Here is a 19,621-nt window from a genome sequence, read left to right on the forward strand (position 1 = left end):
CTGAAGCATTATTTCAAATGCAGACTCTCACAGACACTTTGAAATAATATCCTAGTAAGAAAAAGAAAAATGATATTAGGAGTCATCACGAAGCTCCTATACCATACTTCTAAATCAAGTAAAGAAAAATATAACAATAAGTTGAGCAAAAATTATTCTAAAACCCAGAATATGTTTTAGATTTATTCTAATTTTTAGATATGTTGATTGGATTGTTTAACTGACAGCATGGGGAAGAAAGAAAATGAGCTTTTAAAATGAAAATTTCTTTGCAACAAAACAATGTAAAAAGGATTTTATAAAACAAAGACAAAAAATGACAAAGAACCACTGATGTGGCAGAGTGATGAACAGAAAAATAAATGCAAATTTATTTTAAAACCCATTCGACGGTAAATTAAAAATGTCATAGTAGACACCAAATCATAACTTTATTCTTTTATTCCCTTTTCTGGAAAGAATTTAATTTTCAAAAATAAAGATAATGCGTTTTTTTTTCCTACTCAAAGCTTTTACCCTCTATTCATTGAATTACTCGGAATTAGTCAAAATCTGAATTTTATGAGGATATCCCCACTAAATTCAATAATATCTTGATCTTTGTTTCAAAAGAAGAGAAAGAAACTATGACTACTATGACTAATTTAAGCAAAACAGTCATTTATAGGATGACTCAGTAATTCATTGGAAGTAAAATTGTTAGGGAAGGTAGGTTTCCTAAGTATGAAAGTCAAGTCTACTGACCTTGCCAAGAGGTATCTCGAGACTTCACACTTGTCACACTTCAATCTCCAGGGAACATGTCTCTTACTCTATGGTCTTCCAAATCACCACATTAATAGAAACTAATCTCTAACTTTCCCTTGAACCTTTGGTCATTGTGTCAGTTTTCTAGGGCTTCCATAACAAGATACCACATACTGAGTAGCTTAAATGGTGGGAATTTATTTTCTCACATTTCTGGAGGCTAGAAGTCTCATATAAGGATATAAGTTGGGTTGGTTTCTTGTACAGGCTCTCTTCTTTGCTTATAGGTGGCCATCTCCTCCCTATATCTGCACATTGTATAGCCATGTCCAAATTTTTTTTATCTATAAGGACACCAGTCATACTGAATGAGAGTTTCCAGCCACAATGACATCATTTTAACTTTTATCATTGTTTTCAATGCCCTAAGAGCAAGTACAATCACATTCTTAAGTATTGAAGGTTTCCCTCAGACCCAAGAGAGCCTCCATACTCATTGAGTCCTATGTACAAATCATTACCGAACTTGGTAGGTAAACACTCTAAAAGTCTAATTTAAAAATACGTTCTTCAACAACAGCTGAGTCCCGCCAAATCCCAACAACTATACTTCAGCTACTCACTGAATAGCTTACTCAGTTGAATAGTGGCCAACTATTCAAAACATATTAAAGCAAAACAAATACCAAGCTAGAATAAATCTGACTATTTCTATGTGTCTCTTCCATTTTCCATATTTTATTTACCTTTTCCTGTACATAAATTCTGACCATGTAACAGCATAAATCTGTCTAAATCAGCTGTGATTCTGAGGGTTGCCTGATTTGCAAGCCATTTTTTTCTTACTCAATTAAATTCTGTTAAATTTGCTTTATGTAAGTTTTTCTTTTTACAGATCTGGTTTTAGAAGTAGTATGTGAAGTAAAACTCCAGTGACTCCAGGAATGTGGGTCCCCCAGGCGAGTTGCTACAGAAACAGTTGTGCTCACAAGTCTCTTGTTTGTAACCAGAGACTGTAGATGAGTGTTTTCTCAGATTGTAAACATATCTAAAAAGTGTTATGAGCTCTTGAATTTATTTGAGCATTATTCAAACTGAACTGAGTCCCAGTCTGGGACTCCACATTCTAGAATTCCAGTTAATTTTATATATAAAAATTATGGTTCCAGGATGTTTTAGAAAACGGGTTATTCTTTCTACACAAAACTTAGAATTGAGGTGGTTGCAATGAGAAAGTTTTGATTTTGATAAAGTTGTTTAGTTGTGAGGCTATTAGAAAAATGGGGATTAAAAACCCTACAAAACCATGAGAGGATTGTTGAAATGGTATACAAAGACTAAGCAAACTGAAAATTGCACCTCTAAAGATTCTTTGCAAAAAAACAAAAAACTAAGCAACAGACTAAAGACATTACAAATTAAGACTGCATTCTGACTAAACTAAACCTAATTTTTCCCTCTCTTTTTTCATCTCTGCCTACATACTCTGAGTCTACTAATATTTTTGCTAAATTACCTGCCACCTAGGGATAATATTTTTAAAGTTATTAAGACAGATGCCTTACAAATTATGACCTTCTGATCAGCTAGGTATTCCTCCTGTAATTACTTCCACTCCAAGATCTAGAACTGAGCTTAGAGCCATTGTAAAATAATTCCATGATCTAAGAAAAAAATCCTCCTAAATTTACTGAGGAATTTAAAATTCTCATAAGAGCTTATGATTCAAGACTCCCTGACTTTAAAACCTCCTCACAAAAATTGAAAAGAGCTAAAAAAAATATTTAAAACCTTTTAAATTCAATCCTAAAAGACTTCTCCAAAATTTGATTAGTCCATAATATAATCTTGTAAATAAAAAAGAATAAACCAATTTCAGATTACAGAACTTACTTAGAAACACTGTAAAACATGTTGCACTCAAAATATAAAACAGAGGACTTTCTATATAGATTAAAATGACATTAACGCTTATAAATGAACTTAACTAAATGTAATAGTTTAACTAAAAAGTATTAATTGAGATAGAAATTTACAGATATGACTCAATTTGTGACCTTAGCTAAACAGCTGGAAAAAACTCCAGAGCAAGAAAAACTCAAAAGTTATGTCTGTAATAATGAGCTATGTCTCTGTATTACAATAGTTATAGAGGCTGGGACCAAAGAGACCTTCTTGTGCTTATTGTACGTCATAATCAGAGGTCATGAAACCAAGATTCTTTACTCTGATGTTTTTGCCTTTAGTATAAACAACAAAGACACTAAATATGCAATTGTCCACTTTGACATCTGTCCACCAATAAACCTCCTTTTAGGCTGGACTGTTTCACCATAAGAGGGAACAAAGGGATTTTTTTTTTTTTAAGCTCTCGTGATGATTATCAACATTGATTACGCTCCAAGAGATTCTGAAATAAATTGCCTCCTATAATATAATTCAATATACGTAAATAAACCATGCTTAAGATAAATGGAGAATCGTATACAATCATGGTGGACATTTGAGCCACTTTATATACTATAAACTCTGTTATTTTATTATGTTTTTAGTCCATAAGCAATTCTTATTTATTTAATAATCTTTAGTATTTATAAATCTCAACTTCTATTTTAAAAGGGTACATGTGCAGGCTTGTTACATGGGAATATTTTGTGCTTCTGGGGTTTGATATATGAATTCCATCACCAGGTAGGGAGCACAGTATCCCAAAGGTGGTTTTCAACCCACCCCTCCATCCTCCTTCTTCCTCTAGCAGTCTCCAGTGACTGTTGTTCCCATCTTAACATCCATGTATGCTCAATTATTACCTCCTACTTGTAAGTGAGAAGCTGCAGTATTTGGTTTTCCATTTCTGTGTTAATTTGTTTTGGATAATGACCACTAGCTCCATAAATACTGCCAAAAATAACATGATTTTGTTCTTTTCTATGGCTGCATGGTATTCCATGGTCTATATGTACTATATTTTCTTTATCCAGTCCACCAAAGATGAGCACCTAGGTTGATTCCCTATCTTTGCTATTGTGAATAATGCTGCAATAAACATGTGAGTACACATGTCTTTTCTGTAAAATGGCTTATTTTCTTTTGTGTATATTCTCATTAATGAAATTGCTGGAATCCACTTTAATAAGCCAAAAAGTTCATCAAAGTAAAAAGGTGGTGAGGGTTTCAAATAAAGATCTAGAGGTTCCCACATCTAAACGTGTTCAATTAACTTGGGAAAATATTTTCCAAGAAAACATAACTTTTACTATGTGACACTGCTCCAGTGAACTTAATGTAGTGAGACTTATGTTAAAGCTAGAAAGAAACATAAAATTCTTCTAAGGGAGAATTAATCTTAGAGTTTCTTGGGTTTCCTAAAATAGAACTCTTATGCAATCTACAAACAAAAATTAATGAAATCAAAACTCAGGCCTATAATGTCCCTGACCTTTCAAAAACACCTAAATGTTTATGGGCCTCCTCCTCAATTGGTATAAAAAAATTACGAACCTATAAAACTAAATAGAACATTTTAAACCTTTGCATAATTATCCAAATATTCACTAAAACTCCAAACAGTTCAAAGACTCTCACCAATTGTATTTAATTAAACAAAGACTTATAATTCCATACACAAGTCCTTGTAGCACTTCAGTTCTACCCACTAAAAATCCAAATAGATGAAACTAGAAATGTGTTCAAGATTTATGGGAAATTAATAAAATTGTAATACTATTTTTTTTTCGAGATGGCTAATTAGAAATGTAGGACTGCAGTTCTTCTCAGAAAACAGAACCAAAGTTCAAGATGAAAGATCATGGCCTGAGTGGAATACTGAGGGAAAAGTGCTGGAATCAATTGCAGAACCAATGGAGGAAAGATGAGGCACAGAAAAATGAAGGAAGCAAAAAGTTGACAGAGAACGTTCTCCGAAGAACTTGGAATCTTGTGGAAAGGGTAGGTGGGGATCCTTGTTTGCTCTCTCACCTGTGACACAGACTATGGACTGCCCTATCATTGGAAAGCCCCTCTAACCTCGCAAGCACAGGAACTACTGCTGGCAATAATTTGGGGATATAATAAGAGCAGAGCATCAGGCTGCCAGCTCACACGTTGTTTGCTCACTTTCTAGAAAACTAGAACTGAGGCAATGGGTACCATATTTGTGGGGCACTTGTAGGCCGCTATCCTGCCCAAGGAATCTCAGATCTTGTGTTTCCAAATTGCTAGATCCCCTGAAAACATTCCCCAGAACTTACAGAGAATGTGACAACTACAGAATATGGGTGGGATCCTGCAGAGGTGCAGAATTCCTAGAGGACTAGCCCTCATGGCAGGTTGCCTTCAGGAAAAAGCTAAATGCAACATGGGAAAGTGCTTCTTGTGATATAAGAAAATATGTTTTTTTCTGCTCAAGAGCTCTACTTATGAGCATAAAATTACCATACCCCTCCTTATAGAGACATGGGTATGATGCTGGACTCTGTAGCAGAGGAGTGTTGCCCTACTCCAGCTGCCAGGTTGCACAAGTACTGAAGCCTCCCAACACCACCCCAACACACACACACATAAATAAACGTGGAGAGGGAGACATCTCTTACCCAGCCACTGCTATGAATATAGCCATGGTTGTTCCTATTAGGGGTTGGTGCAACAGCACCTGTGACAGACTTTTCCAAGCTATTGAGGGTAGCTGTGTCCCCATTGATGGTGTGTCGGCAAGCCCATGCTTAGATGTAGGACAGGGCATATTCCACATGCTCACATGCTATGCAGAGTGGCAGTGCTCTTGAAGCATAGTGTAACAAGACACACAGCTGTGTCTTTTGAACTAAGGAAAAATGTTCCACTCTGAGACCATTTGAGCAGTAGCCACAGGATTGGCATTTTTATTGGATCTCAGGTGCATACAGCCTATGGATAGAAGGTATGTCACAAGCCCTGGGACAATGGTGTAATAGTGAAAATCATGTCCCTTCTTTCTTAAGAGGTGGAGCTGGTGCAGCCTCTTTCTTCCCCTGACAGAGACCTTGGTGCAATTCACCAAGAGCTCCCCCTACAATTTCTATCAATGTAGGTGCTTTCAATTTTCACTGGAGTATTGAAGGACGAGCTTGGTCGTAGAGTTCTTCCCATCTTTGTACACCCAAACCAGGTCTGGGCAAGAAACTCAGGACATGGGGTAACCCACAGACTAGTTACCACTTGTGACAACAGCAATCCTTTATCTACAAGAAAGAGCAAATAATATACCCATTGGCTTTTGCCAGAGCTCTTATTCAAAAGTAAGAGCTAATACTTTAGGAATTCACATCACTTACTAAAATTTTAGGAACTGATATCACTGTCACTATTGTAAATTCTTATTTGGTTTTAATATGGAGCTTATAAGTCTTTCTTGGTCTCAATATGCATTTATAAGTCACTGTTTTATGTCATTTGAATGACTATGTTTATGTTGACCAACTTGAAAAGAGACCATTTAATTTTTGATAGGATTATAAATTGTTCTACTCTACAGACATATGCACATGAATGTTCATTGCAGCACTGTTTACAATAGCAAAGACCTGGAACCAACCCAAATGCACATCGATGATAGACTGGACAGGGAAAATGTGGCACATATACACCATGGAATACTATGCAGCCATCAAAAATGATGAGTTCATGTCCTTTGTAGGAACATGGATGAACCTGGAAATCATCATTCTCAGCAAACTGACACAAGAGCAGAAAATCAAACACCACATGTTCTCACTCATAGCTGGGTGTTGAACAATGAGAACACATGGACACAGGGAGGGGAGCACTACACACTGGGGTCTGTTGGGGGGAAATAGGGGAGGGAAAGCGGAGGGTGGGGAGTTTGGGAAAGATGGCATGGGGAGAAATGCCAGATATAGGTGATGGGGAGGAAGGCAGCAAATCACACTGCCATGTGTGTACCTATGCAACAATCTTGAATGTTCTTCACACGTACCCCAAAACCTAAAATGCAATAAATTTTTTTTTGATAGATGACTGTATATAAAACATTTAAGACTTGAGAGGATATAATCCATTAGGGGTCCTATGATAACTGTCAATAGGATAATGTCAAAATATTAAAGTATATTATTTCACAAGAGTTTTTGCGAAACAAACCAGGCAAAAGAAGTCAAATAGGCAGTTTAACAGCATTAGAGACTAATTGGTCATAGTCTTTAAAGTGACTTTCCCTATAAATTCTCCTAAGAGTTTCTGTAAGCAGAGGACAAAATGTCAATAACCAAAATTAACTCTAGCCTTAACATGGACAAAATAAGCCAGTTTCAACTAAAAAAAAAAAAAAAATGCATTCCAGTGGGGTTCCTGGTACTCTCTTTATTTTAAAAGCAGGAGCAAGTCAAGCCAAATAGTAAGATCCGAAACAACAAGGAGGCAAAATGGAATACATAGATTCTCTATAGACAAAATATAGGTCTTTTGGGCATCTAGAAGAGGATACTTAGCTGTATTTAAAGGAAGTCCGTTAGATTTGTTTGCTCATACATCTGTATCACTCTGAAAAAAAAAGCTTAGTGATAAATTTACTTGTTCCTGAAATTTTAGTGTTATTGTTGTCTATAATTGTTCCTGGTTCAAAGTATCTATAGTATTAATTTGTGAGTGTAGTAAAGATTCCGATTCATTATTGATATTTGACCACCGACTTCTTTATAAGTCTCAACCTCCTTTTCTTCTTTGCCCCTACATCTGGACAAGCATCTGCTAGCTTTCTCCTTTGACGCTAGTGGGAAATTTAAACCTTGCAGTTTTACAGCCTTCATAAATGCGCAACCTGCTCTTACTACTTAGGCCAGTTAGGCTTCTCTGAGTATCTATCCATTGCGTAAAAATAAATAAATAAATAAATAAAATTAGCTTGCTGGGTGGGGTATCATGAGCCTTGACATTTGTCCTAAAATGAACAAAATTGATTTTACCTCTATAAAATTACTCCCAAAACACAGGGTAAGTAAATAATTTGTTTTTCTAGAATGGGAGTATCTGGTCTTAATCTATATATATATATATATATATATATATATATATATATATATATATTTAATTAAAAAGGAATCAAACACACAAAATTATATATTTCTAACTTCTAACCACACAATTCTGTGGTTAATTCTACAACTAAATATTGGACATTTACTAACAAATAAAATGATTATGGTTATTAAAGTTCAAGCAAATTTAAGAGTCAGATTATTGTAACCGAGGGACTGAGATGAAGTACTACTCATTAAAAAAAAATGTACGTGTTGAACAGTTGTATAGGTGCCAGTTAAAAGTAAGGGAACAATTATATGATAGATGAGGATGATAGATAGATAGATAGATAGATAGATAGATAGATAGATAGATAGATCTCCAAACTAGTACACTTATGTTAGCAAAAGAGAATACAATTAACAGTTACACTGAGAAAAGGAATACAAAACAAAAATATCCAGAAAAATTGATGTGTTTGGTCATTTAGATTAAAATCAAAGATTCAGATTTATGTAACGATACATGTAAGTTTACCTAACTCTGTTATCTTATACTCTTTTCTTCATTTCTATTGGATGTCAATATTCAACTCTGAATTTATTCTAGATTGCTAGATTAAATAAGTATTTCATGTTCTGTGTTAAGTCTCTCTTCTCTCAATGAATAGTGTTAACACTACTATCAAATTTAAACTTCTAAAATTATAGGTTGTACCTCTTTGCTGAGGGAATCTTTCTGATTTCTCCAGTAATAAAAAAAGAATTGCCCTTTCTTTCTGGTAAACGTTTTAAAAGGCTGTCTGTAATTTACGACACTAAAATTTTCCAGTTCCCCAATAAGACAACCTTTTCCTATTGCAATTTCCACTGAATTCTGAAACATCTGGATTCCCACTGAACATAAACTATGTACTATACCACTTACCACTTTGGTATATATTGCCTCTCTTTCTCTCTCTCTCTCTCTCTCTCTCTCTCTCTCTCTCTCTTTTTCTCTCTCTGCCTATCCATCTCTACCCCTTTCCTTCCCTTTCCTCCCATCTCCCAATATATGTTAATCTCCTTTTCTCCTATTAAAGACTTTTAAAATGTATTATTTGAGCTGAGGATCAAAATACAACAAAGGAAACTGTTTAAATATGAAAAAAAAGAATAATAGATTCAGAATAATAATAATGGTAATAGCTAATATTTAATGAGCACATACTATAAAAACCAGGCTCTGTACTAAGATATCTACAGGTCTTTAGTAGTTTTCCAAAAATTCCATGAGGCACTTAATGTACTCATCTTCTTTTTAGGGGGTAATAAAGTTTAAGCTTAAGGAGAGCAAACACTATTCCCTAAGATTTCCAGAGCAAGTCAAGCTATTAAAACCTGTTAATACCTGACTTAAGAGTTTGTGCTATTAACATCTGCATCACATTTGAGGATTATGCCAGTTAAGCCACATGTCGTGCATCTAACATGGAACTGACAGGAAGTAGATTTTTTTGTTTATTTTTTCTTCAAAATTGATTTAGTTGAAACTCAGTCCATCATTTGACCAGATAAAGTTAAGTCTAGATGTGGCTTTATTTACTAAGGTACTTAAATTTCTTTTATATTCAGCTTCAAAAAATAGCTAGTGTTTTAAAATTTTATTTTGTGTGTCCTATCCTAATGAAGTTTAGTAAGTGACCATATATATATATATATATATATATATATATATATATATATATATAAAATAGTATAATAAGCAACATTGCACTCAAATTAGCTTTGAAGGTTATAGACTATTGCACAAAATAACTATTACCTCATCGACTTCTATCTATTGTGTATTGAAGGTATATTGTTGAAACACAGAAGCAATATTGGACATCACCAACACCTTATCAATTTTAAGTGTATAGACTATGCCAATAACTATAGAAAATTTAAAAAAAATGAGCTAATATTATAAGCATAAAAGATTAAATATACCAGAAACAGTAATGTACTAAAGTAAAATAATGTCACATTGTTTTCTAAACTCATACAATGTGCCTTCAGAATAATTGTTTCTTTGGTTAAATAGCTTATTTCAATTTTTTGTTTGCTTTAATCTAATTTTCACATGACTTAAGAAAATGGATAAAAATATAACATCGATTGTGGTTTAACATTACTGTGATTACTCTTCCTGAGAGAAGACATCTTTTTTGACACTGAGGCCAATCATACAATCATCTGGGTAATCTAGCTTTTAAAAAGCTGAAAATTGTTTGTCTGTAGATGAGTAAAAAGTTGCTTTATTCTTTGCATTGTTAAGAAGTTTAATGCATATTTATTATTACAATCTGTAGTCCCTCATGCATTATTTAATTTCATTAGGGATAATGGGTAAATTGATACTCAGGACACTTTCTTACATTCTACTTTTGTCTCCATGCTGGCCTGGAGGAAATATAGTCAGCATATAATCAGATAAGGATTATGGAATATATTGTCCTTTTTTTTAAATTTAGAAATCCCTTCACAGTTTCTTTTCTGTACTGAAATGCACTAGCCTTATGAACACATCAATTAAAAAAAAAATTAAACAACAGCCTAATGAAAAAAGAATATTTTATGCTTTCAGAAAAATTACTAAAATACTAGTATGGTTTAAAGCTTCATCAGTGGCTCCTTATACAAAATATAATTAAAATTTAGAACTGGTTACTAAATTTCAAATAGTGCATAATTTTCTGCTTTATTGATATGGTTCTGCTTAAAAGAGAAGAAACTTGGCTTTAAAATTATACTATTTATTGAGATAATGAAGCTCAATGCTGGTTTAAGAGAAAAATAACAATGACAAAACCAAAACCAAACAAAACTTGAGGTTTACAGCAACATTTGATTTTACCAGGGACTTCAAGGAAAAAGGAAAATAACACTATCAGGAAAAGATAAATGAGTTATATCAAAATAAAAATTTAAAAAATAGACATCAATTTTATCCATAGTTCTATTAAGATTCATTAAAATGATAAATGAAGATAAAATCCTACTATCTATAATTTATCAATCAATTTGTAGAATACAGAGTCATGAGAATTTAGAAATTATATTGTAATATAATTAAACATAAATCTCGAAGGAGATTTTTGGAGGTCACTTGGGCAACGTAGGGGTATAACTCTGTTCTTTTTCAAAATTATTTTATTCATTCAGAGTCCTTTGCATTTCTACGTTAATTTTAAGGGCATCTTGATAATTTATGCAAAATAAAAATAAAAAATAAAAAATCCATATCCAGAACTGATTTTGAAAAAATTGTGCAAAATTGTAGATCAATTAATGACACTAAATTTTCCAATCCACAAACCATGTGAAGTATTTCATTATTTAGCTCTACTTTAACTTTTTTAATAAAGTTTTGTACTTTTCAAAGCATAATAGTTTTTTTGTTAAAATAATTTCTAAATAGTTTATTTTCAAGCCATTGAAATTAGTTTTCTTAATTTTATTTTCAGAATATTCATTTACAGTATATAGAAATATGTTATTTTTGTGTATTATTCATATATATTCTGCAACATTACTAAACTTACCTATTAATTTTAATAGTAATTTCCTTAGATTATTTTATATACAAATAGAAGTAATATTGATCCATCCATTTCATATTTGCTTATTTAAGGTTAAACCCTAAAGAAGGAAAACTTGTATTCCATAAAGGTTTCTGTTCTTATAAGGTTATAATCCTAGAAAAATTCCATGTTTGGCTGTAAGGCTTCAAGAACAATAAATACATGTGTAATAAACCTATACAGAAAATAATACTTTGTAAAGAGACATAATTACATCTATTAAAAAAAATAAGCCAGAGTGACATTTCAGAATGGAAAGTAAATTTTCTTCCAAATGTCAATATTATCAAAATTGATTTATACATTTATCTCAGATGCAGACCAAATTATGATAAAGATTATCTATAGCACTTATTTCTGAACTCGGGACATAATAAAGCAGATTATCTGAGAGAATAATTGGAATTTGATTAATAATAGCCAATCATAAAATCAAAGAGACTTTAAAAGTCAGTATTTGATTAAGAATTTTCTATAGTTTGCAAAAAGAGATATTTTAAATCTGCAAAGTGTGAAATAGTGTTTACAGTTGGTACTGATCTGAATAGTTCATCATCATTCTTTGGAATAAAATATAGTATGTGTCTTCTTCCACAACTGGAATGAATCAGATGTGTAAGTTAGAGGCTATTAGACAACTTTGATGACACCTGAGTGACTATTTTTTTCATTTATACATAGAAGAATACATTTACAAAAACAAATTAAATAGTTATAGAGAAAAGGGAAAAATTAAGATAAGAAGTAGAAAGAAAACTATGAAAAATATCTGCAAAACATATGAGTAATAGGGTTTTGGTGTCGTCAGAATTTTAAAATTGCCCACCAAAATTCTGCCTAATTTCTGGGAGGGAGGATATACTGCGACCATACGCTGGTCAGGGTTTTTGCAGATGTAACTAAAGTCTTTCATCACTTATATTTGAGTTAATGAAAAAAGAGATTATCTAGTAAGACCTATTCTAATATCAGTTATTTAAATATCAATCAGTTTTCCACAGGTGGTCACAGTTTGATATATTAGGAGACTTGAAGAGCAAAAAAGAGTTGACATGTTGTTGGCTTAAAATGGAGGACACCCATGACAAAAAATCTGAGCAATGTCTGGAAGTTGAGCATAACTTGCAGGTAAACAGGTAGCAAGGAACTGGGGCCTCCCGTTGTACGACCACAGATATTTGATCAGGAACTGAATGATCTCTTAAGGGGATTATTCTCAAAAGCCTCTAGAGAAGAGCTTTGCATGGCTGACAACTTGATTTTCATCTTTAACTTCTAGAACTGCAAGATATGAATATGCATTGTTTTAATCTTCTAAATTTGTGATGTATTTTGATGCAGCAATAAAACATAATTGAATGCTTAATACAAAGTATGTTTTAACAATCATTAAATAAAAGATGGATATTTTATTAAAAATATAGGCCAAAAAGTGTAAAGAAGAAGATTATAAAATTTTAAATATAAATGACAAAAATCTGGAAGTAAAATTGTTAAGCACACTACAGTAAATAATTTTTTTTAAAAAAGCTGTTTTTCAGTGATCTAATGTGCAGTGATCTAAACAGAAAGTTATTCTTTCACTCATTCAGTTAGAAGCGTTTACTGAGTTTTTACTAGTTACTAGGTATAGGGCTGTGTGCATACAGATTGGCAAATTGATTGGCACCCATCTCCATCATTCAGCTAAATTGCGTGGGTTGAACTGAATGGACATGGTACAATACCATTCTTATCCACCTCCAGCTGGCATAGAAACCGATATAACTTTCAGTAGTCAGTTTGGTAACATATGCAGTTTTGCACAACTTTTTGTCCTTAAAATTATTAATTTTAGTGCTCAGAGTATATTCAAATTTTGAGGTTTATACAAAATATATAGTATATTATACAGTATTGTATATTATAGCATTTTAATTTCAAGATTATGACAAAATAACTAAAAGCTGTCTTACATGACACAAGAGAATTCTTAATGGAGTATAACCATACAATGTTATCTGAATCACATTTTAAGAATCACATTTCTGAATAATAATTGATGCTCAGGAATATAGGCAATGAAGTTTCACATAGGGTCCCACTGTCAAAATTAGTTATATAAAAGCATAAGCCAATATAATTTGGAAAAATAAGCTGCTCTTTGGCTGGATTTCCCTATCTTAAAAGAAAAATGTAGCTTTGTGTCCTGCTAATAAACTTTATCAAAACATGAAGAGATAATTATTATTGCTTTAAGTACTGTTAATTTATTTCTATGATTATATATTTTATTCATGAGATATCAAACTTGATCTAACTTCTTAATTTTCAAGACTCTGACAGCTCTTTACATTATATATTTTATTCAAGTAGAATGTGATTTAGCTAGATTAAAAGTGACTGCTGTCTTACCTCAAAGCATTGGGACAGAGAGGACAGCCATGATTCTAGAGTGACAGATAAATAAAAGGAATGGTCAGCAGAGTAAACAGACAACCCAGAGAGTGGGAGAAAATATTCATAATCTATACATCTGACAAAGGACTAATATCTAGAATCGGCAACGAACTCAAACAAATCAGTAAGAAAAAAAAATCCCGCCGGGCGCGGTGGCTCAAGCCTGTAATCCCAGCACTTTGGCAGGCCGAGGCGGGTGGATCACAAGGTCGAGAGATCGAGACCAACCTGGTCAACACGGTGAAACCCCGTCTCTACTAAAAATACAAAAAATTAGCTGGGCGTGGTGGCGCATGTCTGTAATCCCAGCTACTCAGGAGGCTGAGGCAGGAGAATTGCCTGAGCCCAGGAGGCGGAGGTTGCGGTGAGCCGAGATCGCGCCATTGCACTCCAGCCTGGGTAACAAGAGCGAAACTCCGTCTCAAAAAAAAAAAAAAAAGAAAAAAAAAAGAAAAAAAAATCCCATCAAAAAGTGGGCTAGGGACATAAATAGAAAATTCTCAAAAGAAGATATACAAACGGCAAACGAACATATGAAAAAAATCTTAACATCACTAATGATCAAGGAAATGCAAATCAGAACCACAATGTGATACCTCCTTACTCCTGCAAGAATGACTACAATCAAAAAATCAAAAACAGTAGATATTAATATGGATTTGGTGAGCAAGGAATACTTCTACACTGCTGGTGGGAACGTAAACTAGTACTGAGATGAGGAAGTTCATTCGTTCCTCTTGCAGTGTGTGCAACAGGGAAAATGAATCATTTCTTCAGTGCCCTGATGATCAAAATTCTAGGAGAGCATACAGATGGGCAGGCTGCCAGGCTCTGACCCCATGGCAGTGTCTAGGGGTGGATGTTTACAGCTCCTGAAGCCGGTTTGGCGTGTGTTAAAGGGTGCTCTTTTAGTTTTTCTAGCTATAGGTGGCTTGTGTTAACCGGCTCAATTACATGCCATACCTTGCCAGGAGGACACAAGGCTTTCTGTATCCCGGGTTCTTGCCTTGGTATACCAGAAGAATCAGATCACATGTGGGCTTGGAAAATGAATGTAAGGTCCTATTGAATGGAAGTAGCACTCAGCAGATGGGGGAGCTAAAAGGGAGATGGCTTTGCCCTGGAGTCATCACTCAGCAGCTTGCACTTTCCTCTGTCTGCCCCAGCCACACTCTGCCTCCTTCTGCCAGTGATGGCCTGTGGACCTGAAGGTGTCTGTTGGTATGCTTTTTTTCCTGGTGTGTTCCCCTCAACAACCTCTCAACATCAAGCCATTTGTGTCTTCTTCCGCAGAGCTACTACTCTTGATGTCCAGCCTCTTGTGGGCCTGACTGCTAGGGTGGGAGTTGGGGGGTACTTATAGGCACAGGATGAGGGCATGGAGGGCTGAGGTGGTCTTGGGAAATGCAACATTTTGGTGGAAAGGTAGGAGTACCTGTCACCACCTAGGTCTGTGGGCACAAGCCCAGGAGTGGAGCCCTGACCAGGGATCCGCCCTTCCCTTCCCAGTACTTCCCTGCCCCCTTCTGTATCAGTACAGTCACGATGAAAAACAGTGTGGAGATAAGAACTAAAAGTCAAACTACCATTTGATCCAGCAATCCCACTACTGGGTATCTTCCCAGAGGAAAATAAGTCATTATACAAAAAAGATGCTCGCACACGCATGTTTATAGCAGCACAATTCACAATTGCAAAATTGTGGAACCAACTCAATGTCCATCAGTCACGCAGCAGATAAATAAACTGTGATTTATATACATATATATATATATATATATATATATATATATATATATATGTGTGTGTGTGTGTGTGTGTGTGTGTATGTGTGTGTGTGTGTGTGTGCTTGTGTGTGTGTGTGTGTGTGTGTGTGTGTGTGTATGATGATATGATGGAATACTACTCAGCCATAAAGAGGAATAAATTAACAGCATTTGCAGTGACCTGGATAAGATTGGAGACCATTATTCTAAGTGAAGTAGCTCAGTAATGGAAAACTAAACATTTTAAGTTCTCACTGATACTTGGGAGCTAAGCCATGAGAATGCAAAAGTGTAAAAATGATACAACTAACTCCGGGGACTTGGGGAAGAGTGGGAGAGGATCAAGGGATAAAAGACTACAAATATGGGTCAGTGTATACTGTCTGGGTGATAGGTGCACCAAAATCTCACAAATCACCACTAAAGAACTTGATCATGTAATCAAATACCACCTGTACCCCAATCGCTTAGGAAAAAAAATGTTTTTTAGTACTTCTTTGATTGCCCATTAACAAATTTTGTGAATTTTTGATCTGACCTGCACTATGTAACAACTATAGGAAAAGATAATTTGTGGCTTGTGACTTTAACATATCCTTCAAACTACTAACAAGTCAAGAAATATCCAGTTAGTTTATTTACTTTATTTGAGCCTTAATATGTTTACATTTTCCTCCTAAGCTTTCTAATGAATTGTTGAATTTGAGGCTACCTATATTTAGCTGCTCCAAATATCAAATTAAGTGTGTGCTCATGATTATACTAACTGCTTGTCCAAAAGAATCACAAGCTCAACATATTTTGAGTTTGAAAGCTTATATAACAATGAACAAAAAATATTTTGTTTTGTATGCTTTCATTAATGTAAATATTACCTATGTCATACCCATGGTTCAATTTTTTTTTATTTTATTTTTATCCATCAGTCCAAGTTTCTGAAAATATGTAAGAAGACAATTTATGTTCTTGTTTTTGCTAATGTCATTGTGCGTTAGTTTTCATGCCCAACTCTTATCCTCAAGCCCCTATTTCTTCATTATTTAGTGGACAAAGGTCTGTTAAGATAGGAAAAATGGGCTAGATCTACATTTTTTGGTACAGAACATGCACATACACACACACACACACACACACACACACACACACACACACCCCTTCCATGACATGATAATGTCTTCCCCACTGTTACTTAATTTCTCACTGTTACTTTACTTTGTCCTTTTTTGTTTTGTATTTTTATTATGCTACCTTTTTCTCCTCCCTCTTGTTCCCTGAATTGGATATTGTTTAATGAGACTCTGATGACAAGCTTTTTCCCTTGACTTGTTTTATTTAGTGGCCACAATTTTTATAGCACATTGGGAGAAAGATGCAGAAAATATATGCATTGATGTCCTCTAGTCAGAAGATACATTCAAATCAATGAAAAAATGGATTATTTGGGATTACACAACGTAGAAATATATTTATACCATTGAGCAGCGATAACTGAGTGAGGGAGATGACATATCCACAAAAAAGAAGCAACTCAGGAGAAATTGTAAATTCTACAGAATAGAAATGAAGAAATTGCTATGGAATCATAAAGGAAAGAAAAATTAATTGTGAGTGAGAGAAACAGAAAAAAAAAAAATCTGAATCGGCCTTGAAGTATCTGAATAAGAAAGAAGTCTGCCTACTTTTTCCCTCAATCTTCATACCTCCCTTTCATTTTCTCTGCATAAACCTTAACTTCCTTATTGTTTCTCTCAGCATCTAGCTCTGACTGTTAGTCAGTGATGGTTTTCCCAGCAGTCAAACTTTGGACATCTTGAAGAGGGCCTCATACATGGGCTTATCGAAGTTCATGAAAGGGGAGATTGAAATATTCCTTGGAAACAGGAGGAAATTTTCCCTGAAAAAACAGACAGGAGATGATTGTAGGATATTAGTCTCCAGTCGGGGATAGGGAAAGGATGCTTAAGATTTTAGGCAAAAACAGAATATGAATCCTTCTAGCAGTGTTTATCATAGCAGTGTGGCAAAGTCCAAGCAAAGTGTCTGAATAAAGAATGCTCAAGAGTCACACATTAACCTTAAAGAGGCAAAAAACACATAAATTAATTCTCCTTGAGAAACCATTTTCTGCATTGTTTTAATTTTCACAATATGTGTATTATATAATCAACCTTTCCTCACTTTAAGAATCCTATGGAAAAAAATATATAGTGAAATAAATGATAAGACAGATTAAAACATCTTTAGAATTAAGGCACAGTATAGATTTTTTTCATAGATTGTTATTGCACTCCAACACACTTCAGCCACCACACTACAATATTACAGACTATTTGAAACTTAAAGGAGTTTCATGAAATGTAAGCAGAGTGAAGAGAGAAAGTGTGAATTTGAAATGGAAGTGATGACAGAATAATCAGAGGACCTAAGGGGCAAGTGAAAGTTTATCCTAGTATCACCCGCTTGAGAACATGTGAAGAACACAAGTATTAGAGAAAAAATACATCTAGCACCTGATAGGAATCATTAACATGTCAACACCACTATTGCAAAGAACAACAGAAATCTGACATAATCGTTTCTGTTCTTTGAATCCGATTGTATCAATCTAAAAATATACATGTATTCATTATTAGAGGAACATGACAAAGCATCTAATTTTATAAGAAAATATACTAGCTACACATAAGGCTAAGAATGTTAACCTCTTTGGAACTTACCTATGTCATCTATGAGATTTGTAAATTAACTAAGTTACTGGCACTAACTCAGAGAATATCTGCCTTTTGTTGCTATGCTTTTGCTATGCCTTCATTCTATCCTCTTTAATAAATGTTTTGTTAGTCACTGTTTTTATAAGTATTTTTCTTAAATAGATTCTTATTGATAAATTTCTTTCATTTCAAAAATCCTTTTTATGCTTACTTATGAAAATGGATCCTGAATTTTCTTTTACCATGAAATCAATGGAATGTTAAATTAATGGCTATTTATAACCAGATAATAAATTACTATTGCTGATAAAATTATATACATATTAATTTTAGAGATTCAAAATACATGATGCAAGGCATCTCACATAAGTAAAAATTTGAGCAACCACACATTAAACCTACTAAATTTCATTATTGTGTTTATTACCTTATAATGATTTTGAAAGTATATTTAAAAAGAAAACAAAATTTATTTTCTCTATTGCCCTTAAAAAAGAAGAGATATTTTAAGTATAATAAAAGTCTAAAGTTGATTCTAACAAGAAATTTGGATGAAATATATAAATAAACCAGTAACATAATTTTTTAAAAGTACAAAATATTGTTTATTTTAATTTTGTAGTGAACCAATCCAAATTTAAAAATAACTTTAATATTCAGTGAGAAAGTCTTATACTTTTCCTTAATTATGTAGGCAATTAGAAAGTCTTGCTTATACTTAAGTAGTCAAAAGTTGATGTGTTGTTAATATTAACAAATATTAACAATAGATATTAACAATAGATATAACAATAATATTAACAATAGATAAGCACATTTATTATGTGGTGATCCTTTTTCCATGTGGCTGAGTTTTAACAGTATAAAAATAAAGTTCTCTTGTGGTGACACAATTACATTAGAAATAAATTTAGAGACATGCTTTCATTTTCATCTTTTTGGGGAACTATTTTAACTTCATAGTGTATTTTTAAGAGAACTTTTTGTTTGTCTAATAAACTGTTTAACCCTCAAAACATCTGTATCTGCAAGACTCATTAATCATTTATGTTTAAAAATATAAGCAAGAACATTTAATTTTGAAATGATATAGGAAACTAATATTTTGAATTTGACATGCTTGAAGTCAGACTTGCCAAGAAATTGTGAATCATTCTATTTAAAGAGTGGATTCCTATCTCTGATTGTTTCTTAGTTAATATTTTTCTAAAAAACTCCAGTCTGTCCCAAGGTGTACATCAGTTCTGCATCAATGCCGAAGATGATCTTACATTGATATCCTAAGTTTTAACATTACTTTAGTTAAATATTTATTCAACAAATATTTACTTGTTGCTTAC

The sequence above is a fragment of the Saimiri boliviensis genome, chromosome 3, assembly GCF_048565385.1.
Source record: "Saimiri boliviensis isolate mSaiBol1 chromosome 3, mSaiBol1.pri, whole genome shotgun sequence".
Lineage (NCBI taxonomy): Eukaryota > Metazoa > Chordata > Mammalia > Primates > Cebidae > Saimiri > Saimiri boliviensis.